The 24,989-nt window shown below is 50.1% G+C and overlaps 1 pseudogene; it reads right to left on the bottom strand.

Annotated features, from left to right (window-relative positions):
* Window positions 1–4,021: 4,021 nt before the first annotated feature.
* LOC129710986 (colorectal mutant cancer protein-like) lies at window positions 4,022–24,703 on the bottom strand (annotated as a pseudogene).
* Window positions 24,704–24,989: the final 286 nt, after the last annotated feature.

The raw sequence follows: 24,989 nt of genomic DNA, 5'->3' as shown, positions 1-24,989 counted from the left end.
GCTGAGTTTCTCCAGCATTATCAAAGATCCTATAGCTATAAGATCTTTGCTTGAAACCTTGTGTTAAATAGAAATCTTATTTGTTGAATTAATTTACGGGATGAAAAAATAATTGCTGACATTTTCATTTTGCACCAAACCCCCCCCCAAAAAAAACCAAGAATAGAAGGTGAATAATTAAAATATAAGATATAAGCTCTGCTATAAGATCTTTGAGCATTAATGTCTGGCTTTGAGTCTTGTTCGGGTTACTTCCGCCCCGCAGTCTCAACAAGAACTTTATCGACAATCGCCTCTGCCTTTTTGCCCCGCACAAACATGGCGCCCGCGTCAACAAACTTTATCGGCAGCAGCCCCGGCGGACAGAGGAAAATGGAGGAAGACATCAGCAAAGTTGGTGGCAACAGGCAGTCTCCCTGCAGCAATGAGACCAAGAGGCACAAGGAGATGGAGAATGTGGCCCTGCAGAGCAGCCTGGGCCTGGTGGAGGGGCAACAGCAACAGCAACAAGAGCAGCCAAGGCAGGAGGAAGCTGAGGAGAGCAGGGATGGGTCTGAGGAGAAGATAGAGCTGACACAGACAGACCACCTCAACAAACGCCTCCTCACCTCCTTCCTGGAGAAGATCAACCAGCCCAGCTTCAGCTTCAGCTTCCCCAACCGGGTCCCCAGGCAGCTCGGCAGCCTGCCCGAAGACTCCAACAAGGTGCTGGAGGATTGGTGAGGCTGGTGAGGGCACCTGGACATCACTGGACCAGGGTGGGGTCCTCATGACCCAGAGCCACAGCCTGAAGAAGGGATCCCACCCCACCCCAATACGTCGCCCATCCCTTTTGCTCCAGAGTCTGTCGCTTAACCATGTTCTCCAGAGATGCTGCCTTACCCTCCCGAGTTACTCCCAATCAAGTCAAGTCAAGTTTATTTGTCACATACACATACGAGATGTGCAGTGAAATGAAAGTGGCAACCAACAGTCTGAAGGAGGGCTCCAACCCAAAATGTCGCCCATCCTTTTTGCTCCAGAGTCTGTCGCTTAACCATGTTCTCCAGAGATGCTGCCTTACCCTCCCGAGTTACTCCCAACAGTCTGAAGGAGGGCTCCAACCCAAAATGTCGCCCATCCTTTTTGTTCCAGAGTCTGTCGCTTAACCATGTTCTCCAGAGATGCTGCCTTACCCTCCCGAGTTACTCCCAATCAAGTCAAGTCAAGTTTATTTGTCACATACACATACGAGATGTGCAGTGAAATGAAAGTGGCAACCAACAGTCTGAAGGAGGGCTCCAACCCAAAATGTCGCCCATCCTTTTTGCTCCAGAGTCTGTCGCTTAACCATGTTCTCCAGAGATGCTGCCTTACCCTCCCAAGTTACTCCCAACAGTCTGAAGGAGGGTTCCAACCCAAAATGTCGCCCATCCTTTTTCTCCAGAGATGCTGCCTGACGCGCTGAGTTACTCCAGCACTTTGTGTCCATCGTCGGTATAAACCAGCATCTGCAGTTCCTTCCCGCACACTTTGTGTCTGTCTTTGGTGTAAACCAGCATCTGCAGTTCATTGTTTCTGCTTCATCTTAATTGCCAGATCTAAGATGACTCTTGCATCCTGTCAAGTACAAAGCTGTTTATAAACCATTATGGAAAATTCCACAGCAGTGGCCACAACTGAAGGTGTCCTGGACAAGTGTGCGTAGGAATTGGGCTGTGTGGTGGATCCGTTCCCCATGTATCTTTGGTGTAAACCCAGCATCTGCAGTTACCTTCCTACATCTCTCCAATATTGTTCTAGAGCAGTGGTTCCCAACATGGGGCGTACGCCCCACACGGGGGCAATTTGATTTTTAAGGGGGGCCAATTGAGCGCGACTGAGGAGGTCTGGGTCCAAATTTTCGATTTTTATTGTTTTGGATTTTCCATCAGGTAAACATATGTAGTTTATGTTTCAGATGTTATTTTGAGTAAATAATTTTTTTTGGGTAAAAAAGGTCTTTATTGTGTAGTTATTACATAATCACCGCGCCATCGCTCTTCATGCACGTCGCACGAAGCGCGCGAGGTCATGGGAGAACCTTATTTATTGAATTGGATTTAGAAATGCGATTCAAAGAGCTTTTGCTAAGTTACCCTTATAATATCTATTTCCTCCGGAAAGCAAGGAGGGGATCAGGATTTTAGAGGTGAATAGGTGGGGCATGGCCAAAAAAAGGTTGGGAACCACTGTTCTAGAGCCTTAATGACATTGATTTATTGTTGGTGTTTCTTTATATCCTGGGTCACTAGATCCTGTGGTTAGGTAGACAAAAATGCTGGAGAAACTCAGCGGGTGAGGCAGCATCTATGGAGCGAGTGAAATAGTCAACGTTTCGGGTCGAGACCCTTCTTCAGACTGAAGAAGGGTCTCGACCTGAAAGGTCGCCTATTCAGTCTGAAGAAGGGTCTCGACCCGAAACGTCGCCTATTTCCTTCGCTCCATAGGACCTATTTAAGAAGGAACTGCAGATGCTGGAAAATCGAAGGTAGACAAAAGTGCTGGAGAAACTCAGCGGATGCAGCAGCATCTATGGAGCGAAGGAAATAGGCAACGTTTCGGGCCGAAACCCTTGAAGGAAATAGGCAACGTTTCGGGCCGAAACCCTTGAAGGAAATAGGCAAAGTTTCGGGCCGAAACCCTTCCGGGTTTCAGCCCGAAACGTTGCCAATTTCCTTCGCTCCATAGATGCTGCTGCACCCGCTGAGTTTCTCCAGCACTGTTGTCTACCTTCGATTTTCCAGCATCTGCAGTTCCTTCTTAAACAGATCCTGTGATTGATCGTTTATACTGTAAGGGGATAATTTGAGATTAATATGGGTTTAGAATTCTGCCAGGCATTCAGTTTTTGGTTTAAAGTATTGTATTTTCGTAAGCAAATCTCCTGAAAGTTGATAAACCTGAGCTGAAAATCACAATAAAGATTTTTGCCTAATATGTGAAGTTTGGCATTCTGTCAAATCAACAGCTGATGCTAATGTGCTTCAAGTCTGTATTTCAGTGGGTATCAATAGAATAATGGAAGCACGTGACAAGAATGTTGATCAACACAGGGTGAAGGTTTGAGAATACGAGAACTAGGAATTGGAGAGCCATTTGACCCCTTGAGATGGCTCCAATTTTCAACAAGATCATGGCTGATGTTCTACCTCAACATGGTAGGGTGGTGCAGCGGTAGAGTTGCTGCCTCACAGCGCCAGTGACCCGGGTTCGATCCTGACTACATACAGTGTTGTCTGTACAGTGTTTGCACGTTCTCCCCGTGACCACGTGGGTTTTCTCCGGGTGCTCCGGTTTCCTCCAAAGGTGTGCAGGTTTGCAGGTTAATTGGCTCCTGTAAATTGTAAATTGTCCCTTATGTGCAGGGCAGTGTTGGTGTACGAGGTGATCGCAGGTCGGTGTGGGCTGATGGGCCTGTTTTCACGCTGCACCTCTAAGCGTGAATGTTCCCGATGTTGGGGAAGTCCAGGACAAGGGGTCACAGCTTAAGGGGGAAAATCCTTTAATACCGAGATGAGAAGAACTTTTTTCACACAGAGAGTGGTGAATCTCTGGAACTCTCTGCCACAGAGGGTAGTTGAGGCCAGTTAATTGGCTATATTTAAGAGGGAGTTAGATGTGGCTAAGGGGATCAGGGGGTATGGAGAGAAGGCAGGTACGGGATACTGAGTTGGATGATCAGCCATGATCATATTGAATGGCGGTGCAGGCTTGAAGGGCCGAATGGCCTACTCCTGCACCTAATTTCTATGTTTCTAAGTCTAAAAACACTATATTCCTGCCCAATGCCTAGATTTCTTGATTTCTCTAATAATCAAAAAGCCATAAATATCTGGCCATATTAATAAATAAAGCCATATCAGCGATTTACGGTAGAAATTTCAGAGATATTTTTCTGAATCGCCTTGTGTTGTGATTATTTAGCTGTGAGAAGCATCAGAGATCCATGTGGAGTCTTATCAGAATGTTCCAATTTTGATACGTTATCTCTCATTCTTGTAAATTCTAAAGAGTAGAGGCCTAGCCTACTCAATCTCTCCTGATCTGTAGTCGAGGCCCTGAGCTACAGGGAGAGGCTGAACAGACTTGGACTCTATTCCTTGGAGCGTAGGAGGATGAGGGATGACCTTATGGAGGTGTACAAAAATCATGAGAGGAATAGATCGGGTAGACGCACAGTCCTTTGTCCAGAGTAGGGGAATCGAGAACCAGAGGACATAGGTTTAAGGTGAGGGGAGAATGATTTAATGGGAACCTGAGGTGTAACTTTTTTACGCAGGCAGGTGGAACTAGTGTAGATGGGGCATATTGGTTGGCGTGGGCTAGTTGGGCCGAAGGGCCTGTTTCCACACTGTATGTATGATTCTATGACAAGTCGGCCAGCCTATCTGATGGATCTTGCACTACTTGCACCATAAGTATACTATTTTGTAAATGACAAAACTATACGTAGTACTCCAGATCCGTGTCTCTAAGGTCCCATATCATTGAAGTGGGAGATCTTAATTCATAAGGTCATAACCTATAGGAGCAGAATAACGCTATTCGGCCCAACAAGTCTACTCCGCCATTCAACCAAGGCTGATCTATCTCTCCCTCCTAACCCCATTCTCCTGCCTTCTCCACATATTCCTTGACACCCGTACTAATCAAGAATGTATCTATCTCTGCCTTAAAAATATCCACTGACTTGGCCTCCACGGCAAGCAATACAGCCTGGACAAATGCAGCCTGCCCGAAGTCCTACAGAGCAGCATCATGTCATGCTGACTCTTATACTCAATGCCCCGGGCAATGAAGGCAAGTACACCAGGCACCTTTTTCTATTTTCTATTTATTAAATCTCCATTTGACGTTGATTCCACCTCTTCATGAACAGTCCATGGCCCATGAACTTTCATCCTTGAATCATCTCCACAGATGCTTGACCATGCCTGACCCAACCCTCAAATCTCACACCTACTCCCTAAGACCAGTAGCACTCTCCCTTATCACAGAAACATAGAAAACAGGTGCAGGAGTAGGCCAGCACCTACCATTCAATATGATCATGGCTGATGATCCAAAATCAGTACCCCGTCCCTGCTTTTTCCCCCAATATCCCTTGATTCCGTTAGCTCTAAGAGCTATATCTAACTCTCTTTTGGATACATCCTGTGAATTGGCCTCCACTGCCTTCTGCGGCAGAGAATTCCATCTCATGGACTCCACCGACCCATGGTCTCTCCCACCGGCTCTCCCTCACAAACTTGGCATGTTCTGCGATGATAGTCAAGCGGTGTTTGTGTGCAAGGTCCGGAGGTGTCCGGGTGTGGTCTTCAGATCTCTGCTACAATGGCGTGCCACTGGAGCGGTCCGTCTTGACCTGAAGGGTCAGCAGTCTGTGCTGGAGTAGTTGAAGCTGGGCAGCCTGGCGCTCGGACATGGCCTCCACCTGCCTCTCCAGTCTCCGCAGCTGGCTCTCGGATTTCCTTTTGGTGCTTCTGAAGGTGGCGGACAGATTGCTGCACAAGCAGAGCATGAGTTTCAACCACAACGTTGGTTAATATCAACATTAAATTCGGAGAGCAATGAACATTTGCAGATGGGAAGAGAGAGAGCTTTTATTTAACATCCCCTGTAACGTTAGCCTTTGTCCTAGGTGCCAGACTACAACAAGGTTGGTGGGTCTGAAGAAGGGTCTCGACCCGAAACATCACCCATTCCTTCTTGCCATAAGATGCTGCCTGTCCTGGTGAGTTACTTGACCAGGAGCCTATACTAAGATATGTGATATGTGGAAGCCAAGAGAAATTTAGTTTAGTTTAATTTAATTTAATTTAGACATTGCTTTACTATAGAATTACAGCATGGAAACGGGCCCTTCTGCCCACCGAGTCCGCGCCGACCAGCGATCCCCCAAACACTAGTTCTATTGTACAAACTAGGGATAATTTACAATTTACCGAAGCCAATTAACCTACAAACCTGCGCGTCTTTGTGATGTGGGAAGAAACTGGAGCACCCGGAGGAAACCTACACGGACACAAGGAGCACGTACAAACTCCGTACAGACAGCACCCGTAGTCAGGATTGAACCCAGGTCCCAGGCGCTGTAAGGCAGCAACTCTACCGCTGCACCACAGTGCCACCCTGGGTTCAAACCCCAAACAGACTGAATAAGGGGTCGGCCATTTAGGACTGGGATGAGGAAAAACATCTTTCACCCAGAGAGTTGTGAATCTGTGGAATTCTCTGCCAACAGGAGGCAGTGGAGGCCAATTCACTGGATGTTTTCAAGAGAGGGTTAAGGGCCTGTCCCACTGTACGAGGTAATTCAAGAGCTCTCCCGAGTTGAAAAAAAATCAAAAAGATCAGCTCAGTTCAGTTTAGTTGATTGTCACGTGTACCGAGGTACAGGGAGGGGGGGGGGGGGGGGCTGTTTGCGAAAATCTGGCCCCCTGTTCCTCATAGCCCATTGAAGATAAACACCTTCCCCTCGGACCCCACTGTGACGCAGCGGTGTGGTTGCAAAACGCAGCGCCGGAGAGACCCGGGTTCGATACCGATACGGGCGCTGCCTGTACGGAGTTTGCACCTTTTCCCCGTGACTTTACGTGGGGTTTTCTCCGAGATCCCACTTTCCGAAGACGTGCAGGTTTGTAGGTAAATTGGCTTGGTGTAAATATAAACATTGTCCAGTGCTGAGTAGAGCTTTTCAGCGTTTTACATCCAGATCCCACCACTTCACCCCACCCCCCCCCCCCCCCCCCCCCCCCCCCCCCACTCCAACCTCCGCTTCTGTTCCCCCATTACCTTTGAGTTCTCTTCAGCTCCATGGCCAGCTCTTCAGACTGGTCCTTCTGAATGTTGTTATTTTCTATTTGCCTCCCCAGTGATGCAGCCAGCTCCTCAACCTGATCTCTCAGATGCCTCTCCCTGTTCAGACACAATAGACAATAGACAATAGGTGCAGGAGTAGGCCATTTGGTCCTTCGAGTCAGCACTGCCATTCAATGTGATAATTGCTGATCATCCACAATCAGTACCCCTTTCCTGCCTTCTCCCCATATCCCCTGACTCTGCTATCTTCAAGAGCTCTCTCTTGAAAGTATCCAGAGAACCGGCCTCCCCTGCCTTCTGAGACAGAGAATTCCACAGACTCACAACTCTCTGTGTGGAAAAAGTGTTTCTTCATCTCCATTCTAAATGGCTTACCCCTTATTCTTAAACTGTGGCCCCTGGTTCTGGACTCCCACAACATCAGGAACATGTTTCCTGCCTCTAGCGTGTCCAAACCCTTAATGATCCTATATGTTTCAATGAGATATCCTCTCATCCTTCTAAATTCCAGAGTACACAAGCCCAACCACTCCATTCTCTCACCATATGACAGACCCGCCATCCCGGGAATTCACCTTGTGAACCTACGCTGCACTCCCTCAATAGCAAGAATATCCTTCCTCGAATTTGGAGACCAAAACTGCGTACCATACTCCAGGTGTGGTCTCACTGGTGCCCTGTACAACTGCAGAAGGACCTCTTTGCTCCTATAGTCAACTGCTCTTATTGTGAAGGCCAACATGCCATTTGCATTCACCACAAGATAGATCAGATTTTCCCTGTAACCTTTTGTTAAACTCCGGCTGCTGCTGGCGAATAGATGGCGTACACGTTTGTAGGGTAGGGTGCAGTCCTTGAGTGTGACTTTCAGTATCGTGTGTGGCATAAAATGCGTTTACTCAGGTGCTTATTAAATAAATCTGAAACCTTTCCAGGTAATGAATGAATACACCAATACTGCACACCTCCAGATTCAGGGACAGTTGTTATCAGGCAACTGAACCATCCTACCACAACCAGAGAGCGGTCCTGAACTATTATCTACCTCTTTGGTGACCCTCGGACTATCCTTGATCGGACTTTGCTGGCTTTACCTTGCACTAAACGTTATTCCTTTATCATGTATGTGTACACTGTAAATGGCTCGATTGTAATCATGTATTTTCTTTCCGCTGACTGGATAGCGCGCGACAAAAACTTTTCACTGTACCTGGGTACACGTGACAGTAAACTAAACTGCAAGGTTGGCCCCATAGCAGAAGCCTCCACGTCGAAGGGCTGGAAACTGGAAGTGTCCTGAGCTAATTCCGTTACCACCATCGTCTACTGCGACAAGTGATGGCTTCCACTGATTGTCCTTGCGTCCGGAAGCTTGCGTCCTTTTCAGGACGAACGACGACAGCGAGGTCAACATTTGTAACAAGATGGACACAAAATAGACGAGACTGCAAGGTTTAAGTGTGTGGAGTCTGTGCTTACCGGGCAGAGATCATTGAGAGTTCTGTCGCCAGCTGTTCATCGTATGTTGTAGGCATGGACATCGGTTTGGTTTCCTGAAATTACAGCAGCGCTCTGATCAGTCTTCATCGAGATTGACAAAGAATTCCAATTGTCTTAGTTATTCCCGCTCGGTTTTTGCGGGACTCGAAAAAGGACAGCCGTGCTCCAGATTCTCCCGAAGGCAGACACAAAAAGCTGGAGTAACTCTGCATAATTCCCGGGATGGCGGGACTGACATATGATGAAAGAATGGGTCGACTGGGCTTGTATTCACTGGAATTTGGGATGATGAGAGGGGATCTGATAGAAACATATAAAATTATTTAGGGATTGGACAGGCTAGATGCAGGAAATTTTTTCCCGATGTTGGGGGAGCCCAGAACCAGGGGTCACACAGTTTAAGAATAAGGGGTCGGCCATTTAGGGCTGAGATGAGGAATGTCTTCACCCAGAGAGTTGTGAATCTGTGGAATTCTCTGCCACAGAAGGCAGTGGAGGCCAATTCACTGGATCTTTTCAAGAGAGAGATTTAGGTCTTGGAGCAAAAGGAATCAAGGGATATGGGGAGAAAACAGGAACTGATTGTGTATGATTAGCCATGATCATATTGATTGGTGGTACTGGCTCGAGGGGCCAAATGGCCAACTCCTGCACCTATTTTTCTATGTTTTTATGTCTGGAGACAAGGAATGAGTGACGTTTTGGGTCAAAACCCTTCTTCAGACTGGACTAAAGTCCCAGTAAGAAGAACTGAGGGTCTAACCTTCCGCGCCCTCGAGGTCAGCCGCGGGAGGCTCCCCTCCTTCACCAGGGGAACGAGGGCTGGAGGGGGCCGGGTGGGCGAGGAGAGGGACCACAGGTCACGGGACGACCGGAATGGTGGTGACGGCTGCAACGGGCCTTTGTGGCTGATGCTGGGACTGTACAAATGGCACCAAAATGGCACCTCGCATACGGACTCAGTGGGCAGTTCTGTACATTCTGTACTGACCGGGGATAATGCTTGTGTACGGTGATAGTCTTGCTGATCTAATGCAAAAATGTATTTCACTGGACCTAATAAATAAACCATTGACTCATTGAACCATTGACCATTGGACCATTGACCATTGGACCATTGACCATTGGACCATTGACCATGGACCATGGACCATTGACCATTGACCATTGACCATTGACCATTGACCATTGGACCATGGACAATTGGACTATTGTACCATTGGACGTACCTTCCTGGCTCGGTCTGTTCTGGGTTCCTCCCGCAGCCAGACATCTCGTTCCTCTTTCCAGTGTGTGAGGAGAAGGATTACAGCCTCGTCCTGAGGCTCCTGAGATCGCAACGTCTGCTCCAAGCCTTTCTTCTCCTTCTTCATCCAACTCAGCTGGCCTTTCAACCAGGACATATCTTCCTGATAATTGACCGTGGGGAAGGAAAATAAGTTACCATCGGACCCATTTGACCACGGGTTAAGTTAATGCATTAGGTTAAAGGTTACTGAGCCTCTACAATGTTACCTGGACGTTAGGCACAAAATGCTGGGGTAACTCAGCGGATTCTGGCAGCATCTCTGGGGATAAGGAATGGGTGACGTTTCATATTGAAACCCTTCTTCACACTCAGATAAAAGTGTCTGAAGGAGGGTCTCCACCCGAATCGTCACCCATTCCTTCTCTCCAGAGTAGCTGCCTGACCCGCTGAGTTACTCCAGCATTTTGTATCTACCTTCAGTGTAAACCAGCATCTGCAGTTCCTTCCTGCACAGTGAAACTAGTACGATGAGGGCCCACCCACCCTCTCACCCTGACGGTCAGGAGATCCTGCTGCTGCTCTTCCTTCCCTTTGCTCTGGCGCTGAAGCATCCCCGGTGACCGTGAGCTGAAGGCGGGTGAAAGCGGGTCCTGTGTCGCTGGCACCATCTCACGGCGTGTAGGTCCAGCCTCAGCCTCAGCTCGCTGGTAGCGCTTCAGGTCCGGAGACATGCCTTGCAGGCCAAGGATGGTCTGCTTCATGGCAGCGAAGCCCTGCCTCCGCCCCACAATGTCTCCTCTCAGCTGGGCAACACTGTCATCAGCCTCTGGCTCTCCTGAGAACATAAACCATATAACCATATAACAATTACAGCACGGAAACAGGCCATCTCGGCCCTACAAGTCCGTGCCGAAAACACAACAGTAGAGGCCATTCTGCCCCTCATGCCCCTTTACTTTACTTTACTTTAGTTTAGTTTAGAGTTACAGCGCAGAAACAGGCCCTTTGGCCCACTGGGACCGCAATGACCAGCGATCTCCACGCACTATCAGTCTGAAAACTGCTCTTGTGAATCGCACCGTGGGATTGACTTTTAAATTTCGCTGTACCATGTGCAATGACAATAAAGAGATTCATTAAAAAAAGAAGGGTTTCGGCCGGAAACGTCGCCTATTTCCTTCGCTCCATAGATGCTGCTGCACTCGCTGAGTTTCTCCAGCACTTTTGTCTACCCTACACACACTAGGGACAACTTTCAAATTTACCAAGCCAATTAACCTACAAACCTGCACGTCTTTGGAGTGTGGGACGAAAGCGAAAATCTCGGAGAAAACCCACGCAGGTCACGGGGAGAAGGTGCAAACTCTGTACGTACGTTCTCCCCGCAGTCGGGATCGAACCCGGGTCTCCTGGTGTTCACTGTAAGGCAGCAACTCTATACCGCTGTACCACCGTGCCGTATGCTGCCAGCCTCCACTTGGTCCCAATGTTGGGCCAGTCCAGAACCAGGGGCCACAGTCTTAGAATAAAGGGGAGGTCATTTAAGACTGAGGTGAGAAAAAACGTTTTCACCCAGAGAGTTGTGAATTTGTGGAATTCCCTGCCACAGAGGGCAGTGGAGGCCAAATCACTGGATGGATTTAAGAGAGAGTTAGATAGAGCTCTAGGGGCTAGTGGAGTCAAGGGATAAGGGGAGAAGGCAGGCACGGGTTATTGATAGGGGACGATCAGCCATGATGAAAATGAATGGCGGTGCAGGCTCGAAGTGCCGAATGGCCTCCTCCTGCACCTATTTTCTATGTTTCTATGTCCTATGCCCGGCTAATCCCAATATTCCCCCAACCATCCATTGTCTCTATCACCTGCATCCGGTTTTGTTTCCATAAATCCAACCTTGACCAGAAGCTTTCCGTAAGTCTCAATACAATCCTCACTGCAAGAAACAAACACAAACAGAGAGTCATTTCTTCACAAATAAAAGTACATTTTTTTAATGTGCAATTGCTTGAAAACTGAAAACAAAACAAGAAAACAGTGTGGAGAAGGGTCTCGACCCGAAACGTCACCTATTCCTTCTCTCCAGAGATGCTGCCTGTCCCGCAGAGTTACTCCAGTATATTGTGTCCCTGAAGAAGGGTCTCGACCCGAAACGTCACCTATTCCTTCTCTCCAGAGATGCTGCCTCACCTGCTGAGCTACTCCAGCATTTTCTGTCTACCATCGATATTATCCAGCATCTGCATTTCTTTCTTACACATTTGGTTCATGGGCGTGTGGATTTGACACCATTTGCAAATTTTTGAGTCAGAGCCACATAACTAGCCATTAATGTTTAAGAAGGAACTGCAGATGCTGGAAAAATCAAAGGTGGGCAAAAATGCTGGAGGATCTCAGTGGGTGAGGCAGCATCTATGGAGCGAAGGAATAGGTGACGTTTCGGGTCGAGATCTTTCTTCAAACTCAGAACATTGTTCCTGATGTTGGGGAAGTCCAGACCAAGGGGTCACAGTTTAAGGATACGGGGGAAATCTTTTAGGACCGAGATGAGAAAAACATTTTTCACACAGAGAGTGGTGAATCTCTGGAATTGGCTGTATTTAAGAGGGAGTTAGATGTGGCCCTTGTGGCTAAAGGGATCAGGGGGTATGGAGAGAAGGCAGGTACAGGATACTGAGTTGGATGATCAGCCATGATCATATTGAATGGCGGTGCAGGCTCGAAGTGCCGAATGGCCTCTACTCCTGCACCTATTTTCTATGTTTCTACGTAATTAGCCATTGAGGTGTGCTGAAGAGTGAGGGTACTTGGTGTGAGGCGTAGTGGAGTACAAGACTGACCTGTACTGGAGGGCAAGGTGCAGCGCCGTGCTGTTGGACTCGTGTTTACTCAGCAACATACTCAGTCTCTCGCAGTCACCCTTGCACTGCTGCAGGACCCTGGACAGCAGATTGTTGCCCTCCTTCCACTCGTCGATGGAACTGCGGACGATAAACAAGCAAAGAGTGGAACAGGCACCAATATCTCCTTCAACCACACGCTCGTGAACTCCCAATCCATCCAGACAACCGGAAGAAGGAACAGCAGCTGCTGCTGGTTCCCACCTGCCTGCGTTTGGCCCATATCCCTCTAAACCCGTCCTCTCCATGTACATAAGATAGACACAAATTGCTGGAGTAACTCAGCGGGACAGGCAGCAGCTCTGGAGAGAAGGAATGGGTGACGTTTCGGGTTGAGACCCTTCTTCAGACGCAGCTCCAATTGCTACAGTTGCTGGGAGAGACAGGCGAGTCCGTAAAAACTGGCCGTTCATTACAGAGAGTCGCAAGCAAAGAGTTGCTGCCTCACAGCGCCAGAGACCCGGGTTCGATCCCAACTACGGGTGCTGTCTGTACGGAGTTTGTACGTTCTACCGCTGCGCCACCGTGCCGGCCTAAAGGGAATTTTCAAGGCTATTTACCGGCCAAGGCCACAATGGCCTCATCCAAGAATGGAAACACAAAAAAAGATTTTCACTCCGAGTTATCTGCGAAATACTTCAACGCGAAAACACAACGAGAATGCGCCAGATTCCAAAGTATATCGGCCTTCCCATTGGGAGGTCCACGGATTTAATCCAATGCCTTACTTCCTCAGCTGTTCGGCCTCCATTTCGGAATCCCGGATCCCGACACCCGTCACGTTGGATCCATGCACCTGAAAAAATCGGGAGAACATCCGGACGCCTGGAACGGTACAATCCTGGAATGTCTGCATCAATTGTTCAAAGACAAAGCTGGGAACCTGCAGTGGAGATGAATGAATAATGAACGAGTGAATGAATGCATGAGTGAATGATTGAATGATGAGTGAATATATGAATGAATAATGAGTGAATGTATGAGTGAATGATGAATGAATGAATGAATTAATGGATGAATGAATGCATGAATGCATGCATGAATGTATGAGTGAATGAATGAATGCATGCATGGATGTATGAGTGAGTGAATGAATGAGTGAAGGTATGAATGAATGGATGAATGAATGATTGATTGATTGAGTGAAGGAATGAATGAGTGAGGGAATGAATGAGTGAGGGAATGAATGAATGAGTGATGAATGAATGAATGAGATGAAAGAATGGATGGATGCATCAGGAGTGGTCAAGAGTGTTTGTCATCTGTATCAACAGTGGAACGATGGCATTCATCTCACCTGGTATCTGGCGCTGTAAGTCAGCAACTCTAAGGTTGCACCACAAGACACGATACACACAGATAATATATCGAGTCATAGATGTTATATATTGATGGGATAGTGTGTAGGCAGCTTTGTTCACTACCTAGCCCATGCTGTCTCTGCCTGGAGTATTTGATGAGTCAGTGTGGACTCTGCATTTAGGAGATGCTATTCATGCCCAAGGAGTGTTTAATATATAATACAAGTCATATATAATACACAGAGGCATGGAGCCATACAGCGCAGAAACAGACCCTTCGGCCCAACATGCCCACACTGGCCAACATGCCCATTCTACACTAGTCCCACCAGTCTGTGTTTGGTCCATATCCCTTTAAACCTATCCTATCCATGTACCTAAGATGGACTCAAAAAGCTGGAGTAACTGAGCTGAGCTGGGCAGGCAGCATCTTTGGAGAGAAGGAATGAGTGACGTTTTGGGTCGAGACCCATCTTCGGATCCGACCCGAAATGTCGCCCATTCCTTCTCTCCAGAGATGCTGCCTGCCCAGCTCAATTACTCCAGCTTTTTGTGCCTATCTTTGGTTTGAACCAGCATCTACAGTTCCTTCCTACACTATCCATGTACCTGTTTAATTGCACCTTAAGCATTCTTATACTTAGTATCTGCCTCAACTACCACCTCTGGCAGCTTGTTCCATGCACCCAACACCCATTGTGTAAAAAAGTTGCGCCTCAGGTTCCTATTAAATCTTTTCCCTTTCACCTTAAAACTGTGTCCTCTGGTCCTCGATTCCCCTACTCTGGGCAAGAGACTCTGTGCGTCTACTCGATCTATTCCGCTCATGATTTTATAGACCTCAAATATAATAAACGCAAATAAGTCCTGTATAATAAACATTACTTTGTTGGCTGTCATCCCGGGCTCGTTGCTGATGGGGTTGTAGCCAGCTCTGCCCACACTACTGGGAGATGAAGGGGCCGACTCAATCTGCTGCACATCATGCAGACTGGACAGCAATTCATCAGCCTAATGCAAGGGCAGACACAGGCGGCATCTTATCACATCGTGTAGCTGCGGTTATCAACAACAGAGCACGCATTAACACATGCACTTTAAACAGGCTCAGAGTACACAAAAAGTCTGTGTGTCTCACACAGATACACAAACACACAGACACACACGCACACATGTACAGAGATATCCAGACACACACACACACAGACACACACATGTACAGAAATATCCACACACACACAGACACACAGACTCAGACACACACATGCACAGAGATATCCAGACACACACAGAGACACGCACACATGTACAGAGATATCCACACACACACACACACACACACACACACACACACACACACACACACACACACACACACACACACACACACACACACACACACACACACACACACACACACACACACACACACACACACACACACACACACAGACACACACACACACACACACACAGACACACACACAGACACACAGACACACACATGTACAGAGATATCCAGACACACACACAGAGACACACACACACACACACATATACACTAACACTTGTACACACAGACATACACACAGAGACATATACACAGAGACACAGACACATAGTCACAGACACAGTCACACACACTGACACAAACACACACATACACCCACGCAGGTCACAGGGAGAACGTACAAACTCCGTACAGACAGCACCCGTAGTCAGGATCGAACCCGGGTCTCTGGCGCTGTGAGGCAGCGACTCTACTGCTGCGCCACCATGTGACCCTTGAGCACTTCCTCAATTATTCCCCCCAACAACATTATCTATATTTATATTCGATAGTGTTATTTTCGATAGTGTTCACAAATTATCCTTATATCCGGCACCCTTGCCTCTCATGTGGCTGTGCTGCTGTCCATAAAGTTCAGCTTAGTTTAGTTTTAGTTTAGTTTATCTTAGTTTAGAGATACAGCAAGGAAACAGGCCCTTCGGCCCACTGAGTCCCTGCAGACCATCGATCACCCCTGGGTAATGGGTAATGCAGAATAGTGTCAGCATTGTGTGCCCCTCTATATTTTGTGTTGTCTGATTTGGGTTTATTTGCCCTTTGAGCACCTCCTCATCGGGCCGAGCCAATTCTTGCTATTGAGGGAGTGCAGCGTAGGTTCACCAGGTTAATTCCTGGGATGGCGGGACTGTCATATGCTGAGAGAATGGAGCGGCTGGGCTTGGACACTCTGGAGTTTAGAAGGATGAGAGGAGATCTTATTGAAACATATAAGATTATTAATTGTTTGGACAGAGGCAGGAAACATGTTCCCGATGTTGGGAGAGTCCAGAACCAGGGGCCACACAGTTTAAGAATATGGGGTAACCCATTTAGAGCGTAGATGAGGAAACACTTTTTCACACAGAGAGTTGTGAGTCTGTGGAATTCTCTGCCTCAGAGGGCGGTGGAGGCCGGTTCTCTGGATACTTTCAAGAGAGAGTTAGATAGGGCTCTTAAAGATAGCGGAGTCAGGGGATATGGGGAGCAGGCAGGAACGGGGTACTGATTGGGGATGATCAGCCATGATCACATTGAATGGCGGTGCTGGCTCGAAGGGCCGAATGGCCCATTCTTGCACCTATTGTCTATTGCCTTTGATGTTCTGGAAGGTTCTGGAATGTCGTGGAGCAGTACACAGCAGCGGGGAGCAGACTGGACTTCCTGTCCCACTGTGCCCCCACTGGCTGGCCAGGCTGGGTGGAGCGTTTGTCGGCACTGGGCCTGAATCCGCTGGAGTTTAGATGAATGAGAGAGGACCTCATTGAAACATACAGAATAGTGAAAGGCCTGGATAGAGTGGATGTGGAGAGGATGTTTCCACTAGTGGGAGAGTCTAGGACTAGAGGTCGCAGCCTCAGAATTAAAGGACGTTCTTTTAGGAAGGAGATGAGGAGGAATTTCTTTAGTCAGAGGGTGGTGAATCTGTGGAATTCTTTGCCACAGACGGCTGTGGAGGCCACAAGTCAGTGGATATTTTTACGGCAGAGATAGATAGATTCTTGATTAGTGCGGGTGTCAGGGGTTATGAGGGGGTGGAAGATTGCAACCTACATGTGGTCCGCCCTGTTTCGACTAATGCAATCGACTCGACGTGCACAAACGGAAGATCAAATGGAACAAGTTGTCCAACAACTTTAGGCTGTGTACGCCACACGAAAGAAGAAGAAGGGGTTATGGGGAGAAGGCAGGAGAATGGGGTTAGGAGGGAGAGATAGATCAGCCATGATTGAATGGCGGAGTAGATTTGATGGGCCGAATGGCCTAATTCTGCTCCTATGACCTAACGACCTTATGACCTTATGGAACCACCTTCAGCCGGAGCCGGTCCCTCTCGTGTTGAATCCTCCCGACGGCCACCGTGGCAACCGTCAGCTCCTGCTCCTTCCCATGGAGACGCTCCCTCAGCTGCTGGTTCCTCGCTCTCAGGCACTCCATGGCCTCCTCCCTCTGGGTCCTCTCCTCTTGTAGCTCTGGGCTCAGGCCCACACCAGGCCCCGCTCCACCTCAAATCGGATCGTCTGGGGGGGGGAGGGGGATGGGGGGGGGAGGGGGAGGGGGAGAGGGGGAGAGGGGGGGAGGGGAGGAGAGAGGGGGGGGAGGGGGGGGAGAGAGGAGAGAGGGGGAAAGGCGATAGGGGAGAGAGGGAGGGATGGAGGGAGGGGCAGGGAGGAGAGGGAGGGAGGGAGAGGGAGGGAGGGGGGGAGAGGGGGAGGGGGGGGGGGGGGAGGGAGAGAGGGGGGGGGGGAGGGAGGGAAAGGGGGGGAGAGGAAGGGAGAGGGGGAAGGAGGGGTAGAGGGGGGGGGAGAGAGGGAGAGGGAGGGAGGGGGGGGGGGGGGGGGGGGGGGGGGAGAGGGGGAGAGGGAGGGAGAGGGGGAGAGGGGGGAGGAGGGGGAGGGGGGGGGGGAGGGGGAGGAGGGAAGGAGGGGAGGAGGGAGAGGGGGAGAAAGGGGAGAGGGGGGAGGGAGGAGAGAGGGAAGAAGGAGAAGAAGAGGGGGAGAGGAGAGAGGTGAGACGAGGAGAAGAGGGTGAAGGGAAGGCGGAGGATGGAGGAAACAGAGAGTGAGGGAGGAAGGGAGAGAGAGAGGGGGGAGGAGGGGAGGGGGGAGGGGGGAGGAGGGGGGAGGAGAGAGGGGGGGGGGGGGAGAGGGAAGGGAGGGGAGGGGAGGGGAGGAGAGGGGTTGAGGAGAGGGGAGGGGAGGAGAGGAGAGGGGAGGAGAGGGAGAGAGGGGGACAGAAAAGAGAGACAGAGAGAGAGAGAGAGGAGGAGAGGGAGAGAGAGGAGAGGAGAAGGAGGAGAGAGAGAGGAGAGGAGAGAGGGGAGAGGGAGAGGGGGAGGGGAGGAGAGGGGGAGGAGAGGGGAGGAGGGGGGAGGGAGAGAGAGCGGAGAGGGAGAGGGAGAGAGGGAGGGAGAGGGGAGAGGGGGGGGAGGGGAGGGAGAGGAGAGGAGAGAGGAGAGAGGAGAGGAGAGGGGGGAGAGGAGAGGAGAGGAGAGGAGAGGAGGAGGGGAGGGAGGAGAGAGGGGAGAGGGAGAGGGAGTGGAGGGGAGAGGGAGGAGGGAGGAGGGGAGAGGAGAGAGAGAGGAGAGAGAAGAGGGGAGAGGGGAGAGGGGAGGGAGAGAGAGAGAGAGGAGAGGGGAGAGAGTCAGAGAGGGGAGGAGAGGGAGGAGAGGAGGGAGAGAGGGAGGAGAGAGGAGAGAGGGGGGGAGATGAGGGAGAGGGGAGAGGGGAGGAGGAGAGGAGAGGAGGAGAGGGGAGGAGGAGAGGGGAGAGGAGGAGGAGAGAGAGGGAGAGAGGGGAGGAGAGAGAGGAGAGGGGAGAGGGGAGGGGAGGAGAGAGAGGAGAGAGAGGAGAGAGGAGAGGAGAGAGAGAGAAGGAGAGAGAGAGAGGGAGAGGAGAGAGAGAAGGGGAGAGAGAGAGGGGAGAGGGAGGGGGGAGGAGAGGGGGAGGGAGAGGGGGAGAGAGAGGGAGAGGTTGGGGAGAGAGAGAAGGAGAGGAGAGAGAGGGAGAGGGAGGAGAGGGAGAGGGGAGAGAGAGGAGAGAGAGGGAGAGGAGAGAGAGAGGAGAGGGGGGAGGGGAGGAGGAGAGGAGAGAGAGAAGAGGGGGGGAGGAGAGAGGGGAGAGAGAGGGGAAGAGGAGAGAGAGGGAGGAGAGGGAGGGGAGAGGGAGGGAGGGGAGAGAGGAGGGAGGAGGAGAGAGGGGGAGAGGAGAGGAGGAGGGAGAGGGAGAGGGAGAGAGGGGAGAGGAGAGAGGGGGGGAGAGAGAGAGGAGGAGAGAGGAGAGAGGAGGGAGGGAGAGGAGGAGAAGGAGGGGGACGAGGGATCGGAGTGTGGGAGGGAGGGGAGAGGGAGGTGAAGGTCACACGATCACTCACTCATGAGTCATGGAGGACAGGCGACAGGAAACAGGCCTTTGGATCCGAGGTTGTGCTCATCCAATAGCTACCCAGGACCCCTACTCAGCTAATCCTAAGGCTCGGACAGGCTAGATGAGAGCAGGAGAGGGGAGACAGAGTTCCCCATGTTGGGGGAGGAGCCAGAACAGTAGGGATTCACACAGGACCTACGAGGTAAGGGGGCTGTCGGCATTTAGAAACTGAGATGGGGGAAACCTTTTTCAGGAGAGAGTGAGTGAATCTGTGGAATTCTCTGAAGAGAAGGCAGGGGAGGCAGATTCACTGGATGTTTCCACGAGGAGAGTTAGACGTTAGCTCTTAGGGATGAGGGAGGGGAATCAAGAGGGCTATGGGGGAAAAGCAGGAGGAAGGCGGGGGGAGGGGTTTAGACTGTGGATGGGAGGAACATGATCATAGAGTTGAATGGCGGTGCTGGAGAAGGGCTGAATGGGAGGCATGGTGTGACTTGCCTGCAGTTTGACTCTTTCTCCCTAAACTCTTTCTATCCACGTACCAGTCCAAGAATAAGTTCATTCGGATTTGAAGCTGCTCTGGATTGTAGATATTTGTGTTATTCATCAGTGATAGGAGTAGAATAAGCCGTTCGAGCCCCAGCGTCTATTCCGAATTCAATCATGGCTGATCTATCTCTCCTCCTAAAGGGTTCTCCTGCCTTCTCCCAGATAACCCCAGGACAATTGAGGCCAATCAGAATCTATCTCTTGCCATTAAAATATCCACTCCTTGGGCCTCCACAGCCATCGTGGCAAAGAATTTCCACAGATCTCACCACTCTGAGGGCTCAATAAATTTCTCATATCCTTCCTAAAAAAACATCCTGGAAGTCTTGAGGCTGGCTGACCTCGTGGTTCTAGACTCTCCGCACTAGTGGAAACATCCTCTCCCCGTCCTCTCATATCCAGGCCTTTCACTGTTCTGTAAGTTTCAATGAGGTCCCCTCCGCTCTCAGTAGAAACATAGAAACATAGAAATTAGGTGCAGGAGTAGGCCATTTGGCCCTTTGAGCCTGCACCGCCATTCAATATGATCATGGCTGATCATCCAACTCAGTATCCCGTACCTGCCTTCTCTCCATACCCCCTGATCCCTTTAGCCACAAGGGCCACATCTAACTCCCTCTTAAATATAGCCAATGAACTGGCCTCGAATACCCTCTGTGGCAGAGAGTTCCAGAGATTCACCACTCTCTGTGTGAAAAAAGTTCTTCTCATCTCGGTTTTAAAGGATTTCCCCCTTATCCTTAAGCTGTGACCCCTTGTCCTGGACTTCCCCAACATCGGGAACAATCTTCCTGCATCTAGCCGTCCAACCCCTTAAGAATTTTGTAAGTTTCTATAAGATCCCCTCTCAATCTCCTAAATTCTAGAGAGTATAAGTACCAAGTCTATCCAGTCTTTCTTCATAAGACAGTCCTGACATCCCAGGAATCAGTCTGGTGAACCTTCTCTGCACTCCCTCTATGGCAATAATGTCCTTCCTCAGATTTGGAGACCAAAACTGTACGCAATACTCCAGGTGTGGTCTCACCAAGACCCTGTACAACTGCAGTAGAACCTCCCTGCTCCTATACTCAAATCCTTTTGCTATGAAAGCTAACATACCATTCGCTTTCTTCACTGCCTGCTGCACCTGCATGCCTACTTTCAATGACTGGTGTACCATGACACCCAGATCTCGCTGCATCTCCCCTTTTCCTAGTCGGCCACCATTCAGATAATAGTCATTCTTCTAAACTCCAGCGCGTACAGGCCCAGTGCCGACAGACGCTCATCATGGGTTTAACCCACTCATTCCTCAGTCTTTGGTGCAGTACTTTGGTTTTCTGGATGCCTACCTGTGTGACCAGACTCCCATCGGGTACGAGCTTCCTCGGTACACTGCTACGCGCAGTTCATCTCCCCGAGGGTGGGATTTTAGCTTTCCGTGTGCGCACGCCGTCCTAGATTTCTGTCAGCACAGGATGCAGAGAGGCCAGCATACGCGAGAGGTCGCAATGGTTCACTGCTGAAGCATCTGTACGTTAGGCCCAAAGTTACCATCACTCTGATTCCACTGTGATAGCCTATTCCTTTGCTCCATAGATGCTGCCTCACCGTTGAGTTCTCCCAGCATTTTTATCTACCTTCGATTTTGCCAGCAACTGCAGTTCCTTCATAACATCACTGTGATTCTAGTCAGTACACATCTTATTGCTCGCTGCCTCTAGGATGGCGTCCAAACCAGGCCACTATTTGCACATTAGCCACAGAAGCATAGAAACATAGACAATAGGTGCAGGAGTAGGCCATTCGGCCCTTCGAGCCTGCACTGCCATTCAATATGATCATGGCAGATCATCCAACTCAGTATCCTGTACCTGCCTTCTTTCCATTCCCTCTGATCCCCTTGGCCACAAGGGCCACATCTAACTCCCTCTTAAATATAGCCAATGAACTGTGGCCTCAACCTCCTTCTGCGGCAGAGAGTTCCAGAGATTCACCACTCTCTGTGTGAAAAAAGTTATCCTCATCTCGGTTTTAAAGGATTTCCCCCTTATCCTTAAGCTGTGACCCCTTGTCCTGGACTTCCCCAACATCGGGAACATCTACATGATTAGATTCGAGCCGTCCACAATCAGATCTACAAGCTCATATTACAATCGCTCCACACCCTCAAATCTCTACTCCTACAGATTTGTGGATTGTCCCCTGGTCGTGGTGGAGAAGCTCGTGTGGACCTGAGATCCTGAGAGCGATGCCGTCTGGAGCTACCGATGCTCCTGGTACTAGGGTCACCCATGGCAGTAAGGTTGAGGGGGAGGTCTCTGACAAAGAGAGCCAATCCAAACCAAGACATCTTATGAAACGCTGGAACAAGGAATGGAGGACGATGGCTGACCTTAGTGGAGCGGTCACAACGTCTGGGGAGGCGGGCTGAAGGCTGCAGAAAGTCTAGTCTCAATAACGTTTAAACAAAGTCACGCACAGGCGTCCTCCAACCATGGAGGACACCCTTGGTCCCACCACGGCCGAATGGGGGATCATGTAAGGAATTGGGGGGATTCTTTTATCTGTATCGGTACACTGTGGACGGCTCGAATATAATCAACTATTGTCTTTCCACGAGGGATAGCACGCAACAAAAGCTTTTCACTGTACCTCGGTTACAAATGACCAATAAAACTAAACTGAAAAAAAACGTGGCTGGAAGTCTGGAGAATTCAACACATGGTGTGATCTCTGGGAGTCCTCACAACATTAGAGACACCAGGTCATGTGAGGGCAGATAACTAACGTGGATAAATGTGGAAGGAACTGCAGATGCTGGTTTACACCGAAGATAAGACACAAAATGCTGGAGTAACTCAGCGGGACAGGCAGCATCTCAGGAGAGAAGGAATGGGTGATGTTTCGGGACGAGACCTTCTTGCAGGCTGAAGTCCGAATTCCCTCGATTTACTGAATTTTAACCAAAGCCAATGAACTTACACACCCCGCGCGACGTTTGGAGTGTGGGAGGGTAACACGGACATCACCCGGAGCAAAACCCGAGCGGGTCACGGGGAGAGCGTGCAAACTCCGTGCACACAGCGCTCTCAGTCAGGATGGAACCCGGGTCTCTGGCGCTGTGAGGCAGCAACTCGACCGCTGTGTCACAGTACTGGTGGCATTGATGTCTGACGTGGGCGCCTGGGAAGGGAGGACTGGCACACGTGGTCCTGGTCCGGCAGATGGAGCGAACTTGTCTACAGGGACTGGCGAATGGTCGCTGAGATCAGAGCCAGTGTCCAGGTATTCGTCATCTTCCCTGCAAGGAACATAACTGGGCTGTGGAAACACTCTGGTAAATGTGGCCAGGTCAGGCCAGGCCAGTTCGATAGATAGGGCTCTTAAAGATAGCGGAGTCAGGGGATATGGGGAGAAGGCAGGAACGGGGGTACTGATTGTGGGTGATCAGCCATGATCACATTGAATGACGGTGCTGGCTCGAGGGACCGAATGGGCCTACTACTGCCCCTATTGTCTATTGTCTAGTCCCACCTGCCACCGCTTGGTCCATATCCCTCCAAACCTGTCCTATCCATGCACCTGTCCAACTGTTTCATAAATGATGGGGTAATCCTGGCCTCAACTACATCCTCTGGCAGCTTGTTCCATACACTTGATGGGCCGAATGGCCTAATTCTGCTGCTAGAACACATGAGCATGAGATTACCTGAGGTTGGGGGGGTTTACCTGTGCGGGGGTTGACCAGGTGGGGTCTTTCTGCTTACAGGACTCTGGCTGCCCTGCTGATCACCAGGCGGTCATCCAAACATGAAGGAGGTCCTTCGGCCCATCTTTACGAGAGGTACAAGCAGGGAGGACCTCACCCTGCAGGCCCTGGTTGCCAGCGTGAGGAGGACCTGTTCCAGGAACGTCCCGGACCGGCGAGGGGGGAAGGGGATGAGCAGCCATGATACATGGAATGGCGGTGCTGGCTCGAAGGGCCGAATGGTCTAATCTGTGCACCTATTGTTATTGTCCAGTGAGGAATCGACAAGGAAGAGAGTACCTGAGGGGGATTCGATAGAGTGAAGATAAGAAGGGTTCCCGACCAAAATGTCACCCATCCACGTTCCCCACAGATGCCGTCTGTAGGAGGGTCCACATGGGGTCAGGGGTTAGGGGATGAGGAGGAAACAGGAGAATGAGGTGCAGGAGGGAGAGATAGATCAGCCATGATGGATGGTTTAGATTAGACTGATGGGGCCGAATGGCCAGAATTCAGCTTCTATCACTTATAAACATATGGTGAGTTTATCGAACAAGTTGGTTTATTGAAGGCCATAACAGTGGCCTTTGGGAACCACCCTGGGAGAAGACATCTTGCTCAGTGGGCACTGTTGAGGCCTGCAATAAAACATCTTGTTCGATAGACTCAACACTGATCTACGAGCTGTTTGATTTTGTGTCTGTGTCTGTTTTTCTCACAGAGAGTTGTGAGTCTGTGGAACTCTCTGCCTCAGAGGGCGGTGGAGGCCGGTTCTCTAGATACATTCAAGAGAGAGCTAGACAGGGCTCTGAAAGATAGCGGAATCAGGGGATATGGGGAGAAGGCAGGAACGGGGTACTGATTGGGGATGATCAGCCATGATCACATTGAATGGCGGTTCTGGCTCGAAGGGCCGAATGGCCTTATCCTGCTTCTATTGTCTATTGTCTATTGTGAGTCCTGGGAAGTAGTTACAAGTAGTCACAGAATATCCTCTGATTCAACATTGGAGGCTGATGACATCTTGGCTAAATTAGCCTCTGGCCTAACGGTAGAATGGGCTTATGGACACGGAAGGAGAGCTGGGCCCCGAGCTGGTCTTGTTCCCTACCGGCAGCTGGTGAGTGTCAGTCTGTCGATCTTTCTGTTCAACTCGAGAATGACCACCAGCAGCTCCGTGATCTGTCTCTCGTAGTGCAGAGCGGCCATCTCATCATCCTCGTCCTCCTCCTCCTCCTCCTCTTCCTCCACCTCCCGCAGTGTCTCCAGCTCCGTCTTCCGGGATGCTGCCCATCTCTCTCAGTGCGGAGCCACAGATTTATATTATTTATATATCATTATAATTGGACAGTCACGGCAGAGATTACAGTGTGAAAACCAGGCCCTTGGGCCCAACTTGCCCACACCGGCCAAACAGTCCCATCTACAACTAGTCCCACCTGCCTGCGTTGGCCCATATATTATCTGTCCAAACCTGTCCTATCCATGTACCTGTCTAAACTGTT

Source organism: Leucoraja erinacea, chromosome 29 (genome assembly GCF_028641065.1).
Source record: "Leucoraja erinacea ecotype New England chromosome 29, Leri_hhj_1, whole genome shotgun sequence".
Classification (NCBI taxonomy): domain Eukaryota; kingdom Metazoa; phylum Chordata; class Chondrichthyes; order Rajiformes; family Rajidae; genus Leucoraja; species Leucoraja erinaceus.
Note: the sequence above shows the minus strand (reverse complement) of the source record. Positions and strands in the feature narration are given on the sequence as shown.